This window comes from Argiope bruennichi, chromosome 5 (assembly GCF_947563725.1).
Source record: "Argiope bruennichi chromosome 5, qqArgBrue1.1, whole genome shotgun sequence".
NCBI lineage: Eukaryota > Metazoa > Arthropoda > Arachnida > Araneae > Araneidae > Argiope > Argiope bruennichi.
The window spans coordinates 51432443-51450562 of NC_079155.1; the positions used below are offsets into that span (position 1 = coordinate 51432443).

General features: G+C 29.4%; 1 protein-coding gene across 2 annotated transcripts in view; it reads right to left on the bottom strand.

Annotated features, from left to right (window-relative positions):
• Nucleotides 1–17045, bottom strand: part of LOC129969407 (1-phosphatidylinositol 4,5-bisphosphate phosphodiesterase-like) — a 151396-nt gene extending 134351 nt beyond the window's left edge. The window contains exon 1 of one of the 2 annotated variants that reach the window (XM_056083971.1): nucleotides 16940–17045. The gene's annotated coding sequence lies outside the window, so the exon portion shown is untranslated. Of the gene's footprint in view, nucleotides 1–1617; nucleotides 1733–16939 lie in introns of those variants that run through there. The other variant, XM_056083970.1, reaches the window with a different exon arrangement.
• Between the last annotated feature and the right edge of the window lie 1075 nt (nucleotides 17046–18120).

An 18120-nucleotide genomic window follows, 5' to 3' on the forward strand; every position in this document is an offset into this window, starting at 1 on the left:
TTATAAACTGAAAAGAAAATTACTTTATTTTAATAAATAACATGTAAATGAAGTTTGTATGGATGAATTTAATTCGCAATTTTATATTTTCCTCATTAGAAAGATGTCAGTTTACAATAAAAAAAAGGGCTCCATAATGTGGAGTTTCGTACAAAGAGAAACAGGATTTTGTGTTTATTTTTGCCATGCATCATTAAAAGAATAGAGTGATTATACAGCATTCATTACAAAGGAGATAGACAAAAAAAGGCCAATATATATTTTTATTTCTTTATCTACTGTTAAAAAAGATGTAGAGTAAAATTCCACACATTCGAACACATTCAGGGAGGCCGGGGTAAAGAAAGATACTCAAACGGAATTTTCTGAATGAGGCATCGAAACATTTGACTTCGATACTACAATACAGCACCGATATTATAATACAATATATAAAAACACAAACTGTAAATAATACTGCTTCTGGAGTCATAATAAGTTATAAGCAAATTTTGTTATACGCCTAAGAAATAACTTTTCTATTCATCAATTATCCGGGTATTCGGTAATTTAGAAACAATCTTGTCTGAGTTAATATGTCTAATTAGAACTTCTACCATATTTAGGTAATCTTTAAATACATTAAAAAAATTTCCGTCAGAGCTGACGACATCTGAAAAACATTTTAAATGTTTACAAACCTTTCTTGCAAAATCAAAAGTCGCATGTATGACAGGATGTTATATTCTATAATCATTAACTAAATGTAATCTTTTTCGTAATGATTTGACATGAATGAAAGTTTTTTAAAGCTATAAACAAACAAGACACAATAGAGAAGTTTTTCCACATATATCTACATCTATTTGGTAAATAATTATGTGATATTTAACAGTTATTTATTTCATACTAAATATTTGTTGCATAGTAAACGTAACATTTGGCTACGTTTTGATCTGTTTTTTTTTTTTTTTTTTTTTTTTTTTCAATTTGAATTGCCCATTTAAAAATTACCAAAAGAGTTAAAATACTTATTTTTTTTCATTCATTAAATTATAACAGAATTATTACGCGTTTTTGAGAAACAATAACAATAGCTATTTTAAATTTAATTAATGAACAACGACAAAAAAACATGCTAAATAAATTCGCTACTAAAACTGAATAAACAATTTGAAATTTCTTAATTCCAAACTCATTCCAATTTCCTATTTGAACCTAAATAAATTTAATAATTTCATTCTCTTGCAGTGGCTATGATATGATGCTAAATATTAAAATAATTAACATGGCTTATTAACATCAACAATACCCACTTATACTAAAATCGCAATATAGTGATAAACTGAAATACTTGCAAACCCACACGCCCATCTTATATTTGCAAAATATAGCCCTCGCGCCGTCTAAACACAGGAATGCAATTTCAAAATTCCGGTAAAGAGTAACCCTAATTTCTCCTCCCTCGCTCTCTCCCCCATCGGACTGACGCAGGAGGCCCGAGAAATCGTTCCTCTTTTACATCCCGCCGGTACACCCTTGAGCTGCACGGACTGCAAACGACTTAGCCCGTTTGCAAAACACCCCTTCGCAGTCGATTGCGGTAGGAAAAGAATGGAAAGGAAGCATTCGACTCACCCTTTCGGCCATTCGTGATCATAAGATCGAGGATGGAGACCTCCCTGCTCATCCCTTTTTGCGCAGACGATAAGGGATGCAGAGGATCACACACTGTGGAAGAAGGTCCGCTGCTTTGCCACAGCAAGGTTGCCAACTCGCTGATGTCGCCAAATGAGTCGCCTTGGCTAGAAAATCGAAGAGTGAATGGATGAAGTGGCGCACAGAATCTAAAATTTCTTCTCGAAACTTTTGAACGGTCGATTATTTTAATTCAGGATTTCTTCAGGGCTTTTCCGCTCGTGATTCCAATTGCAGTCTAAAATACTTTAGGGCACAATGAATGATTTTAATTTTTTCGGTGCTCAAGTGCTCAATAAAAATGCAAATTAAGAAAAGCAAATATCGATTAAGGGTTAATGAGGAAAAGAAATTTAGTTAAATGAGAAATGTTGTTTAAACGCATCGATATTAAATGATTGAAGGTTCTCTGCGTTTCAAGCAAAAACATAATATCGGAAATTTCGTATATATATATATGTGTGTGTGTGTGTGTGTGTGTGCGTACAGGATGATCGATAAAGTACTTTTAAGCTCTTTATATTCAAAAGGACATCTCGCATAGCCAGAGAAAGAAAGTGTACCTATAATAAATTGACTACCCTAAATTTATTAAAGTAGATTACAGAGCCCCTGCAGTAAAATAAGGAAGTTGCAAAAATAACTAAAAAAAAATAGAAGATCGGCAAAAAAAAATCTAATTAGAAAAATGTATACCGTATATACTATACTATAATGTATACCGAAAATACTATAACGTAACAAAAAAACATACATAAAAAAAGTTTTATGAAGTTATATTAACTCAGATATTTGAGATTGTGAATTTTAATTATTTAATTTTAATTATGAAAAATAAATCTAAATTTTCATTTTGACGCGGTCTATGTGTCATTTTTTATCTAACAAAAATGAAATCGCTTGCTTTTTTTTAATGTTTTTTGAAATATTTACTATGCAACCATTTGATTTACTTTCGATTTGTATATGCTGCATCATCGCTTGTCTTTAAAAAAGGACTTGAATGATTTAAAAGAAATTAATGTCGCATTTAACTCGTTAAAAAGGGTTCATTACTGAATAATATATTCTTCGATATTATTATACCGTTTCCCCGAGTTATGCTACGACGAAGTGAAATTTAAGCAATGAAGAAAGTAAGGAATAATAATAATAATAAAAAATATGAAAAATGCATTGGAGGAGGAATACCTGAGAATACAGTTTTCAATTTTAAAATGAACGCCTTTTCGTGGAAAGCTTACAATTTTAACAGCAAATTTCTTCTCTAATTTAACATATAACTCCATGAAATTTCTACTTGTTTTTTGTAGGATAGCGTAAATTTTTTTAACTGGAACTTTTGAATCTGCTTTATTTTTAAGGGTTTTTTTTTGTTTTGTTTTGTTATTTCTCCGCTAAAACCGTTATAACCCGTTTTGGTAAAATTAGTACAGTCACTTTACTATAGGTACTTGCTTGGCTGTATGAGACGCCATCTTGAATTTAAATTGTTAAAAATTCTTTACATATCATCCTGTGTCATATAATTTTGTAAAGTAACCGATGAAAAGAAGAAAACTCCTTCAAAATATGAAAAAGACGGAGAAAATATCAAACACATGTGAAGATATATAGATACTATCGATATTCTTTTGCACTAATACAATTTCACAATTATTTTTAACACCATCTCCAACTAAAAAAAAAAAAAAAAAAAAAAAAAAAAAGGAAAAATCTTGCTTTCCAGTAACATTAATGTCATTTCAACAATTTTTTTAAAAAAATTTTTATCATTTTTTAAAAAAATTTTTAGTCAAAAGCTTTTGAATTTAATCAATTTAGAATCATTTAAAAGTTTTAGGGTTTTAGAAACACCTACAGAGTTAATACTGGGAGGTGTAAAGATATGTGTGTTTTTGTTTTTCATCCGTCATTTGTTCATACGGTACAAAAGAATGCTGACTGATCTTAGGGTATAATGGTTAATAGTGGTAAGTAGGAATTTGTAAGTAAAGAAAACGAGAAGCAAAGAAGTATACAATCTCACCACTAAGCATATATATATATATATATATATATATATATATATATATATAATGATATTTAAAAATCTAATTTAAACTTAATTAATTTCTTATTTTTAGCTCAATTCAGCAAATATTTATCAATTTCATTCTAAAATATTCTCTTATTTCCTGATCCCATTCCACTTTTTCTATTTAATTAATTCAATACGATTTCTAAAATTGCTGAATCGGCTAAAAGCCGACAAGTTCCCACACTCCGAGTGCAGGGATAAAATATTGCTGGCTTAATCAAATTCTTCTAACAGATCTCTATGACTCCCTTACCTATGGTCGGCGCGTGTAGGAAATGCTTATTAAAATCTCACAGTATATATTCACAGGGATAAAATTTTCTTTAGCTTATCCTCATTTCGTTTTGTGTCGCTCTATGTTGTGTGTGTGTGCTCGTCGCTTCTGCTTCTTCATAAATCGTGTCTCCTGGGATGAAATAAAACGAAAATAAAAATTCAATCTTCTTCTCTGTCTTTGGCCACGACTCTGCTTAAAAATTATGCATTACATATATATGTAAGCATTATTTTATGTAAAGCAGAATGCAGTTTCGAAGACAGGGGAGAGAAATCTCGATTTCGTGACATCGTTTTATTTCATCTTGGAGACGCAGGCATTACGTACAAGCGATGAGCACACACACAACACAGAACGACACAGAAAGAAATGAGGGAAAAGCTCTTGAACATTTTATCCCTGGTCTTATATAACCTGAATTGATATGAAGAATATTTCTCCATAGTGCTTATATACAATGAGATTTTGATAGGGATTTTCGCTACTCGCGCTGACGAGGCAAGGGAAACACAGCGATCTTTTAAAAAAGAATTTGCCTGATCAGCGGTATTTTGCCCCTTCACTCGGAGTGTGGGAAAGTGAGGCTTTTAGCCGATTCAGCAATTTTACGAAGCTTCTCTTGAATTAATTAAGTGGAATTAGATCAGGAAATTAGAGAATATTTTAGAATGAAATTACTATGGGATAAATTAAGATAAAATCTTGGAAATTAATTAAATTGAAATTAAAGTTATCATTACATATATTGCACATATCTTAAACTTAATAAAAGGCTGTAGTTTTACTATATTGAGGATTATTGTAATAAACACATTTTTCATGAAAATTTTTACAGCATTGGGAATAATGAAAGACTTTATCAGAAACATTTTCTTAAAATTTGATTTTACCTTCGTATTTTATCAAATGCTATAAGCTCTTCGTTTTAGTGGTCGACTTTTATTAATCTGTTCATTATCAGCTTCAACACTCACTACAATATCTTCATTTTCTAACACTTCACAATATGTCCTACTCTTTAGGGTGGATAGCGATCATAATTCTATTTTCAGAAAATTAGGCAGTAATATTTCTTCTTCGACAGTTTTAAAGTATTTCAGAGTTTACTACTATACAAAGCAAAGAATTTAGTTGGTTTTCTTAGAACTTCGACAAGTGAAAAGTCGCGTAATAAGAATAAATAAATAAATAAAAGTAAAGAATAAAAAAATTCAATTCCTTTCTACATTATCTTTTATAATTTGGAATGTAAATGATAGATAACTGAGTTCTTCAAAATTTTTCTTTCAATGGACGTTTGTTGAATTGAAATTCTACTTTACTTCGAACTAAAATAAATTTTTCAATTCTTTAATGATGAAAGAAAATGTGTGTCTGTCATTCTCTTGGGGTTCTTCTGATCGGACTGTTTAAACTTAGTCATTAATTTTTTTAATAAAGTGTAATTTTAAATAGAATTTTAATTAATTAAAAATTAAAAGAGATTCTGGTGTTTTCTCATGATAACTTCTCAAAATATTGTTACATAAAACTGACTTTTATACCATCTTAAATTTCAAGATACTGTCTTTTAACTTATTCCAATGTATTTGTTATGAGATTTTTCACTAAATTTTGATAGATTTTTTGGAATTTTTTTTTGCACAATTTTTACTAGTAACTTTATTATGACAATGAAATTGAAAACATTTTTAATGTTTAATTTTGCAACTGCCTTCCATTGCTGAAAGCTTTTTGTTAATTGGCCACCCGCCTCCACATATACATCAATTTACATGAAGAATAAAGCAATTAATTCATGCTACTGCGAAAGACTACAAATATTTAGAGAAGGTATAATCTGGACAGTTATAGTTCCATTATGACAAGGAATTTGATTCTATTCGGAAGGCTCTCTTTATTCGATGAGCAGTGATAATGTTCTTAAAATACTAATGCTTTAATGTATTTCACTTTTGAAGCTTACAAATATTTTGCAGATATCATAGTTTTCAAATTATGCACACGATTAGTTGAACGATTGAATTGAAATTAAACGCAATAATTATACCTTCCAATCAGCTGATCATTAAGAAAATTTCCATTCCAATTAAGATGATTATTAAAATTTCCGAGGATTTTCAACTAGAAAAGGAATATATTTTAATGTTTTTATCAGTAAATATTATTAATTCGTAGCCAGGAAGAATTTTAAATGCTTTGATATTTTACATGGAGAGTGATTCTTCATTTGCAAAGAATCGTTGTAAACTCTCATCATCATTTTTAATTACTTCCTGGTATAAAAAATTTACAAAGAAAAAAAAATATTGTAATCGTCAAAAAAAAAAAAAAAAAAAAAAAAAAAAAAAAAAAAAAATTAAAAACCAGATTTTGGCGATTATTAAATTCTCAAGACATCATCAGTCCGAAAAACACATTTTTGAAATATGTTTGTCTATCTGCGCAATAATCACAATAATTCAGAAAATTTTGAGCTAGATGCATGAAGTATGGAATATGGTCTTTTCACTAAATTTGTAGACTTCAATCGGAATTTGAGGGAAATTCATTTTGACTCATAGAAGGTAGAAGTTATTTTTTCAAATAACTTCTACCCAGTTATTTGAATATTATTTAACAAAATAACGGCTAAACGAAAATAGCCAGGTGGATAAAATTTCATACATAGATTCAACATTTAAGGTGTACATAGTCCTTAAAGGAGTTGACCTTCTATCTGTCTTTATTAGAGTTTGACGGTTTTTCAAAACCGGTTTTTTAAGTAAATTTGTCACATTTGAAAACCGGTTTATAAAGTAAGAAAACCGGTTTTCCGGAACGCCTAGATATTCCAATTTTTCAAAAAAAAAAAAAAAAAAAAAAATTGGTGGGAATTGATTTGCCTAGCAGCTGGGGGCTTAAAGCGATGAGATGCGAATTTATTATCAAGTGTAGGTATAATTGAATTTCTGTTAAATGAACTAAAAAAATTGAACACTGAAATAAGTTTCAAATTATTATATGCTTCAGAAGAACGAATTCAAGAAAGTAGAATTAGCGACTCTTTTGCTGTATTCGCACACTTCTAGTTCAGCGGAGAAACCTAGTGTACTTTCTTTAGTTTCAAAAACCGAAATTATTAAGTTATCTGGAAAGATATTGCCTAGAATACTTCCGATTTCTTATGTGGAAACCGATTCTGATGAAGAGCAAATCTTAGAAACTATTCGTCAGAGTAATGCTTTTTTAAAAGAAGCCATGGAAAAATCAATTCATAAGTTTCTTGAAGACCCTGAAGAAAAACTGGCAAATCCAAAGACACTGAAAGATGAATTTTCATTATTTGAGGCAACGAATAAAAGAACAAAAATCGTAAATTTGTTATTTGATGCCATGAAAACTATAAAACCGAGCTCAGTAGTTAATGAACGAGTATTTTCAATTTCAGGCAATATTGTGTCCAAAATTAGACTTAGCTTTAAAATTTAGTCACCTTCAGTTGACATTTTATGTTTTTTTAAATCCTATTTTCTTAGGAGAAATTAAAATTAGTGAAAGCAATACAAATATTATTCAAAATTTTTGTTTAAGTTTTCGTTATTTTGTGTAAATAATATGTATATGTAATCTTTAATTTCATTGAATTTGATATTGATTTCGTTTTTTATTATTTTATATAACTTAGAGAAAATATTTTTCCATATTCTATTTTTTTGACAAAAATTCGGAAACCGGTTAAAACCGGGTTTTTTGGAAATATGGAATTCGAAAACCGGTTTTTTAAAAAGTCGGTTTTTGTATAAACCCTAGTCTTTATTTTAAGAACCATGTATACTCTAAAACTCAAAGGTGCAATGATTTAAATATATGTAATTTGGTATGTAATCTTGTGACTGCAATTGTAGTTCTGTGTCAAATTTTAGTTTCAATCCGCCCCCTTCCCTAAAAAAAGGGGAATCTGAATTGCACACTGGAGCTAGTGTATTAAACGCTTAGCATTTATAAAATTGTAATAAAAAGTCGCCAAAGATAGCACAATAAATTCGTAAGTGTCTTTAGCCAATGGTAGACGATAAACAATTCATTGTATTTATTAGATGCATTTATTAGAAATATGTGCGAAAGTTTCATTGGGATTCAGTTTCTGTTTTGAAAATTGAAGTGAAAATCTAACCACTAAAATTAAATCTCTAAAACAGTTTATACTCTATTGAAATTTAAGCTGCTGAATAGATTATCTTTAAATTTTGCTTAGAAATACTTTTAAGCATTTATAAAATTAATTATCATTATTGTTGTTTTCATTGCGCCTGCACGGTGCAGGATGCCTTGTTAAAGTATGCAGGGGTTTCTATTATTTCTGTCAAATTCTTTTGTTGTAAAAATAATAATTCAATAAAAGCGAAACACGTAAAATTTTACATACAACAAAAGATCAATCAAAGATAACACAAATCGCATTTTGGTTACAAATGCTGAGGAGCACAAAGAAAACTTGTGTCAGTTAATTAAATTATTAATATTTGCTCATTCCTTATATAAGGGGATATTTATAGAGGAATTAAAATTGAGCTGAGATCTGGAGAAGAGTACAGAATTCCTCTTAAAGAACTTTATTAAAATGGTTATCGAAATCAGGATAAGAGATGAAATGTCAGTAGATGGTGATGCTGGTATTTTGAGGGATGCGATTGACCAAAAGGCAAACAACAGGCAATCGAAAAATGAGATATGTGAGAACGCGCTAAGGAGAAATATACAAAAAATATGAAATAAATAGTCAATGTATAGAAACGGTTATCAAGACTATAAACCAATTTTATATTTACTGCAAAATATTTATAAAAGTAAGAAATAAATAGCATGTGATTTTCACGAGGACATTTAAGAATTATATTGTCCAGGACAAGTTTAAAAGTACATGTGAGGGGAAAAGCCAGCACCCTATTGTAAATATTTCTCACTAGCATATTTTAATAAACATTTCTTTAATACTCAGTGTACCTTTGCGGCAAATCTCGTACACATTACTGGCTTTTTCTATTGGTCTTCGATGCGAATGTCTCAACTGGCGTTTCATAGTTCGCGTTTGAGCATCAGTCACATTGGTACAGCAAAGAGTTTCATTTTATGTACAGGATTCAAATGTGGAAGGCATTTTTCTACCTTTCTTTTTTTCAAATGAATATTTCTTGGCAATTTGGCAGATCTGCCAGATATTTTCTTTGTAGCTTTCTTTGACACTAATTTATTTTAAACACAACTGTTTGTCAAAAACAATTTCTTCTTCTTTTTTTACATAGAATTTTTGCTCTGTTATTCTTTGTCGCTAAATTCATGTTTTCACAGATATTTCTGCTCATTTTATCTCTAGAGTAGTCCTACTTTTTATACAATTGACTGCAGATTTCTTTTAAGACATAATCCTATATTTAATAGTCTGAATGGCATTAAATTACTCTACAAATAGTTTATTTATTTTAAAAGTGGCGATCAAGTTCATGATACTAAAACTCTACTCAACCTTAAGCCATTGAAAACAGGTGAGCATAACACAAGACATTTTTGACGCTAGTGGAAATTGTCTGGAATTTTGAACTACTATCCATTAGTTATCCACTGGCTCCTTCTGCTGTGATTGTTGCAAATTGGCGAAAGAATATTTAAACATTTGCATGTTATTAGCGCCTTTTTCTGCAACACTAATGGAATAGCTATCAAATCAGGAAGACCTTCATTAAAATTAAAAGAAAAAAGTCTTCCAAAAAAAGAGAATCAGTTGCCAACGCAGATTGCAACAGCAAATTATCCCAGAATACTTTTGAATACTTTCAATGCATTTTTTTTTCAATTTCTTCACTGTAGCCAATCTTCAGTTTGGGATTGAAATGTAAAACCTTTTAAAAATCCTTCCTATAAATACAGATTTCGTGGATATTCTTTTGTAATAATTTGCAGATTGTTTTGTTAAAAAAAAGCAGAAAAAGTTGTAAAGATCACACAAAAAAAAAGTGTGGGAAAATCGCAGACGGACGTAGCAATCACATTCCTATATTCTGGTCTTCAAATTGTTCGCAGTCGACCTCTATTTATCAAATATATCAAGATGAGATGCTTAACTATTATGCAACGCCATATGCTGATGTTAATGGTGGTACCATTAACACTAGCAAAGAAACCGATTTATTTCTATCTGCTTTTAGACTAGAAACAACAGCAATTTTCAAAGAACAAATTATGTAAGATAAAATATGGCGTGAAATGTAGCAAACAATCCGATAATTAATAGTTGCTTTTTCGTATACATAGTATAGAGAAAGTATAGTAATCGTCAAAAAATTCGAATAGGATGAATCTCCACGTTTTCGACCTCCTTGAGTTAAAAAAAATAAAACATTTTTGGAAAATGTTTGCCTGCCTGTGACCAAAATAACTCAAAAACGCTTTGATGTAGACTGTATTTATAGCTGTCCGAATATAAGTTAACCCAATCGTTACAAAACGAAGAGATCTAAATCTAAATTCGGTACACAGATTTAACATCTATAGTGTAGACACCTGCCAAATTTTGAGCCAAATCCAACTTCGAGTTGACTGCCTGCCGGTCTGTACTTTCAGAAAATATAAAGGCAATAATTAAAAAACCCAATAACCAAAATATATCAAATTTGGTATCGAATTTTATGACTGAATGTGCAGTTTTGGGCCAAATTTTTGATTCAATAGGTTGAAAAAAACTTGCCTAAAACACAAATTCCATTTACGAATAATATTAACACATGTATGGGATTAATCGCCTAAAAACGCGCCAAGAATGACATGATATATTCAGTAAAAATTCTGAATTCCCACCGAAAGTTATTTCGTAACTATTGTATTCAAATGCCATGTAAGGTTTCTCTGGTATGAGAAGTTTATTAGAGAATATGCGAGAAAGTTTTGGAGAAACCACACCCACTGGTTAAGATTTATTATTGTGAATCAAGCACAAAAAGTTGAAGTGAATGCATTTGTAATATAACTCCATTTGCTATTAAATTAACTTGCTAAAACAATTGTGAAATGGAAAATGCAATCGAATAACCTTCTTTTTTAGAAAGATGCTTTTGTAAAAACCTTAGTAAGAAAAATTAAGATAGGATTTTACAACGACAGAATACTTCCGAAAGTAATATTTGAATCTCGTGTGATTTTACTTTTAAAGCCAAAATTGTTCGAGTTTCAGATTGTTCTCGAATGCATCTTATATTATGAACTAGAATGTACTATGCACTAACAGGTCAAATTCTACTTTTTGGCACCTTTTTAATCTTTGTTGGCATTAAACCAAGCAGTATATATCTATCTCCAGCGGTTTGTAATTTAGAGATTGTGTATGTTAGATTGGTGTAATCTAAAGACTTTAAAGATATTTCTAAAAATTATTTCAAGTCAATAGAATCAATTGAATGCTTTATGACTGATTGAAATTTCATATATTTATCGAAATAAATATTTAAAATCTGCTTATCTAGCTTCTCACTTTGTTATTTAGTAGTACCTCTTTGTTGTAATGAAAAATACCATTATTCCGCTTTTATACGGATTTTAACTCAAAAGTACTCTTATATTTATCTATAAACATTATCTGCAATACTTCCTTTCATTAAACTCAAGTAATTAGTTCTAAGATTGTGTTTGAGTTAATATTTTCTTTCACATCGCCCTTAAAGCAAACATCTCTCCCTTTTTCTTCAAACAAATTTTAATGAATATTTTGATTTTTCTTGCTCGGAACTTTTTACTCTTAATGACAACCCTCTTACCGAAAGAGACTACTTTCAGAACTTTATTAATACATATCCAAGGAAACACGATTGCTTTCTTTTTTATGTAATCTATTTAAAGATGAGAAGTATAGTTTTCTATTCATCCTATAATGGCTGGGACTTAGCACTGAGGATAATCATTGAAGAAAAATGCATTGAAATGGTAATGCTTCTTCAGAGAAATTGAGAATGTTAAAACGTTGACAATCCTTGTTCACCAGTGATTAAGATTTCATCAAAAGGCAGCAACGCAAATCGAATAGGAAAGAAAAAAGCGGGATAAAGAAATTGTAGCAACTAAACCAAAGTTTATATAACTTCAGAAGGAAATTTTCCCTAAATTAACTGAATTAGCAGTTTGATTTGGACTCGTGTAAACTCTGAGCGTGAGATATATAACTCAGCAAAATTTAGAAGTTAACTTGAAATTTCATTTCAACTAATTTTAATTAATTCATTTTATAAACAGTCATCATTGACATATAATGAATTACCTGTTGGTGACTAATTAGGTCACCTGGAATATTGTTTGTGCTTATTTTAAGGAAATTTTTTGATTGTAACTTCATGCTCAGGATTCTCTTTAGAAAAAATTGTAGGCATCAAGTTGAGATTTACATTAATGGAATCAAGTACCAGGACATCATAGTGCTAAGAAAAATGTCTCTATCTTCTATCTTTCCGGTATTTTTCATTCTTCATAAACTATACAGATAATTAATATAAACTTTCTTTATTTGCTTAAAAAAGTGGAAGAAAGCAAAAATTAACACTATTAAATATGTGACGAAATAATAAAAAGGGTTGAATTTCAGTGCAATTACGGTATTTAATATTGAAAATTAAGCAAAAATATTCTAAAAAATTTCAAATAAAAAAGTATACGGCGATTAAATCTTTACTAATAATGAAGATGAATATGTATTTTTCTGTGTATGCGTCTGTTGCCGCTTTATGGACGAGACCATTAAACTTAGAACTACCAAACTTGATACATACATACTTTAGAAGATCAGAATGTACACCTTGGTGAAAGTGTTTTAATTTTTAATTATAATTATTATAAATTACTGCCTTGCAGAAAATATTACCGCCAAAAATGGCTTTGTCATTTAAAATTTTTTTAAAACTATCATTTTTAGTGATACAAATTTAATAATCGGACAAATTTTTACTGATTTTTTTCAATCTTTTAAAAATTATTTTTTGCCCAATTTCCAGCAGTAAATTACATTGTTAATTTAAAATTCAAACCGTTTTGATTTTTTCATCAAATATTTAATTACGTGATGTTCTTCAATTCTTGAAAATTAAGAATGATAGATCCAGTTTGATATCAGTGTACTTTACAGGACGAAGAAAACGTGAATTTGCAATACCGCAAAAGCCGAGATGAATCGGACAATTGCATTTGCATTCTGGCGTCTTGGGACTGGTATCCATTGGGAAAGTTTTTATATACATTGAACAGAAAATATGTAAGACTATTAAAACAATGTGGTTTTAATATCTGCCAATTTAACTGAATAATGGACATGAAATTAGGTTTAAGACATTTGATTGAAATTAAATATAACCAATATTTCCGTCAAGCCACCTATTTGCCATAAGCTGAAGATTATCAATGAAAATACAATATTTAAAATTTAAACATAAAAATTTGTTTTGTCTAACATTTTCGGAAGTTATCGCTGAAAAGAGCCAAAATCTGATTAAATATTTTTTTGTTATTAATAGCAATTCTAACTGAAATTTCGAAAGTCAAATCAGTTTCTTAAATATATCCGAGCCAAATTTCATATCTCTAGATCAAACAATCTGCCCTACATACAGAAATTGAGCAATGCATTCTTCTCCATTATTAGTTGAAATATAAATGAAATGATGTTCCGTAAAGCAGAACACTAATATTTAAGAACTTTGACCGGCTTTTTGCAAAGAGAATATGTTGTGTTCGTGCGTCAACAAAAATAAAATGCAGACTAACTTACTATAAAACTAAATCTTATTACATTATAGATAATATTATCAAATTTACATCAACTTATTTTCATTCAAAATTCTAGCATCGTTTTTCAACAACAAATTAAAAGTTCCAGAAATATCACTGTTGCCAATCTGAATTTCACAACTATTTACAAAATAAAATTTATAATTATTAAAATAATCGCTAGCTACTTTTAAATGAAATATTTACGATTTATGTCGCAACAAATAATTAAAATAAGGAGGCATTTTCTATTAATATTATAATGAAAATCTGTAAGTATATGATTCATTGAAATGGGGATAATTCTTGATTAGAAAAACAGATGAAATAGAAATGCAAACTATAGTTGGACTTCCATTCCGGAATGCTTTTTTTAAAAATCTTTCTTACATATATTTAGAATGAAACGATATTTCCTAAGATAAATAAACCCAAAATTTCAAAACAAAATATTTTCAGTTAATACTTAACATCCTGGCCAACTCTGTAAAGAATATCAGCCTTTTAAATCTTTCGAATGATTTATGGTTTTCAGCGATTAAAGAGATAGGAGCGAGTCAAGTTGCTGCAATAAAAACTCATGTGCTGATAAAAATAAAAAAAGAGCATTCTGAGAGCTTGCCGGTGGCTGTTTTAAATGTCCCCACAACAAGTGGTTTCTGTTGAAAGAAAATGACTCAAGCACAATGCATGAAAAACAAAACTTTGATGCTCTGCCAAAGAGAACTTTTTCATAAATGTTTTCAGGGAATGATGAATGGAAACTTTAGTGTAATTAGCAATCCCGATTTTGCTTCGTCTTTAGGTCTGTCATGTTTACATAGTGCGTCTGTCTACAAATAGCTTTGTCTGTGAAGGCTTGAATTTGAAACTTTAAATTACTTCGAGTTATGTGTCTGAATTCCTGCCTTAAAAATTCGCAAAGAAATGTAAGTTATTCTTTCTTAACTTGAACATGTGCCCGTCTAGATAGGCTGTTAACAATATTTTAGATCTGATTGTCATATACTAATTGAAGTTAGTAGAAAATTTCATACACGTTGGCAGAGTGCTTAAAAAATAAAAATAAAATTTGTCACAGAGATGTGAATATCTAGTAACATTGAAAATAAATAATAAAGACCCAGAATACTATGTATTAAGAAAACTTCACGAATGCTGAAATCAAAGCTAATCTTTAAAAAGGATCGAAACTCATAATAATTTATCAACAGAAAAGAAATACATTGTCAAATGCAAAATAAAAAAGATACTGGAAAAAATAATAGAAAAAATTCTTGAAGTGAAAAGTTTTTGAAGTAAAAACATAATGAATTAGCTTTATAAATTAGCAGACCTCAGCTCATTAATCTTTGCTACATATCAATTCTTAAAAAAATGTCAATAAAACTTGAAGTTTACGATACCATATTTAATTTTTATTCATGCTTAGCATTATTTGCTAAGTTTGAATAAAAACCTGTCCGAATTGTCAGACTCCCAAATGGAAGTTGGGATTTCACATCGGCGGAGATATTTTTAAACTCGACCTGGCTTTACAGATGGCGTTGAACATCTATACATGCTGATTATTATTAGTTTATAGAAATTACTTTATTGTAAAAGATGATGCTTCTTTGTAAGATAGTTTGTTTGTAAGATTCTTTATTTCATGAATCTCGAAAAATACGTTAGATTCGTTTTGAAATTTTAATTAAAACAGCAGCAGTTTTGAATTGAAAATTTAAAGAAAAAGTTTTAATTATTTTTCAACAAAACAAATTTGCTACTTATATGAAATAGCCAAAGAAAGATTTAGTATTCAAATGCTTTATTTTGCCGAGCATGGAATCATCAAGTATTTAAAGTCAACGACATTCTATAACTAATAAAAAGGATCTACTTTTATGATGATCAATAATAGATTCAATAGAAAAAGTAACTATAAAATTTCATCTATAGATTTAAATATACATTTTTTATAGTCAACATTATATATGTTACTAATTTTTTTACCCATATTTTCTCTGTGGATTAATCAATATTCTTCATCTTGGGTATTGTAATAATTTATTTCTTTAATTTTCTCGTATCATGTAAAATAAAATGTAAATAATTACTTGATAATTAGGTAAGAACGAGCGAATCAAAGATTCAGATTGCATTTTAATTTAGGGACGTTGAATTCTCTATGCATGGATATGAATTACACAGCTTTTTAATTATATAAATCAACATATTTTATGTACTATTTCAACATATAAATGATATCTACTAAGATAGTTATTTAATATTTAGAATGAATAAAATTATAGAATCTTAATTTTTCAATATGCAACCGGATTGCTTTCAATATTCAGCTGATTTCTTCTTCTTTCTTGAATGCCATCTTAAACGTTGGATAGAAAAAGTTTTGTAAAATATTTGTAGATGGGGAATGTGAGTTTCAACAATAGAAAAAAGGGTTTCAAAATTTTGAAATATTAATAAATCAGTTTATTTAACATAGTACCTCACTGTGACTAAAAATAACTTTTAAGGAATGGCATAAATTTTGCTTTATCCGGCCATGACAATTCATAAACACTACATTACCCTGATATATTCATTCGGTGACATTTCCATTTGCATTTCGCCTCACTTTTTGCTCTTTTGCCAACAATATTATATCACTTTTCTTCAAGTCTTTTATAGTAGAGAGATAAGAAAAATAAAATTTGGAATTCTTTTTAATAACTTAAAATTTATGGGTACAAAGAAGAATAAAATCTTTTCTTTATCGAATTATTCAGTTTTTAATCATTCATTAACATTCATTTTGCGAGTTCAAGCAAAGACAACAACATTTTTTTTATATATAATTATTTTGTTTTTAGATATAATTATTTCAATTTAAGAAATTGCTTATTCGATTATTCAATGCTAGTTTGAGGATCTAATATTTTGGTTTGCATTTTTAATTCGAATGTAAATTTCTTATTTTGTACCTGTCAAGAGAATCTGGAACATAGAAACTTTAGTCAAAGACGGGTATAGATACTTACTTATCCAGTCCAGTTTAGGGGGCTCCATGGGGACAAAATGTTAGAGCATATATGTTATTTTTTTAAAGTAAAATATGATGAAAGGGCGAAGAAATACTATGCCTTGTACGTTGCTTAGACTTGCAAAGTCACTGATGTGATTAGGAAGGTAAAAAAATCATTTTCAGTAAGCAATTTTTTCTGAACTTTCTGGCTGTGCTTTCTAATGACAATGACGTAGTGACGGAAGTGGAATAGTAAACAAAGAGTAAATGCTCCAGCAACGAAATGATAACAAAAATATGATACATTTGTTTTATTTTGCCCTGATTCGCACTACAAATGTGAGAAAGGAGCAACAAAAAAAATGTATTATTTACATTTTAGCATTCGTATCATATAGCAATCACATGACACATCTGTCTACGCTCATTATCTATTGTCTTTTCTCAGGGGTCGACTTTAAGTGGTGGGGAGTGAAATTTGAAAGTTTTGATCAACAATTTTAACTTTTTAGAAAATGAGGATAGTGGCAAGAAAAAAATTATTAGGAATATTCTCTCTCGCGCGACTTTTTAATAAACGCATATAAAACGACGCTTTTGTACTTCGGTGTATAGTAAAGAAAATTGAGTACACATTTTCGACATTCAATTTTGGTGCCAATACTACATGCCGAAATTTCATTCGTCTAAATAATTTTGTTTTTCAATTTTAGTGTTTACGTTCCCATGAATATATAGACTGACTGTGGACTCTATTGGATTTGAGAGATACCGAAGTCAAAAATATGGTGCTGATCTGTAATTCTGATGTTAAAAACATGTGCTTATTCATCCATGTAGCAGTTTTCTTTTTTTTTAAATAATATAAACAAGACAAGGACAGACAGATAATTACTTTTGGCAGGTTTTTATCTAAATTTAAATTAAAATTTACAATTTTCATGCAATGACAGCGTAGCTATTTTTTTTTCGGAACGCTTAGGGCTAATCGTATTTATAGAAAGATAAATATAATGCCAATATTTTTTTCGGAATTAGAGAAATATGAAAAGTAAAGATTCATCACTATACCCATGCAGAGTAACTTTCTTAGATTCTTAAATTTTATTTTGGAACCAGGACATGTGACATGAATACCTATAGTTGCCTATCCTGGTAATTCACTGGATGGATCGGTTTTGTAGGGTCTAATTATTAAAAAGGCAAAGTAAGTAACTTCTATGGGTTCTACCAAGCCACCGGAATTTTAAAAAAAATATTTTGATAGTTATTTAGTTTGTGCTCTCATTTTAAAAGAAA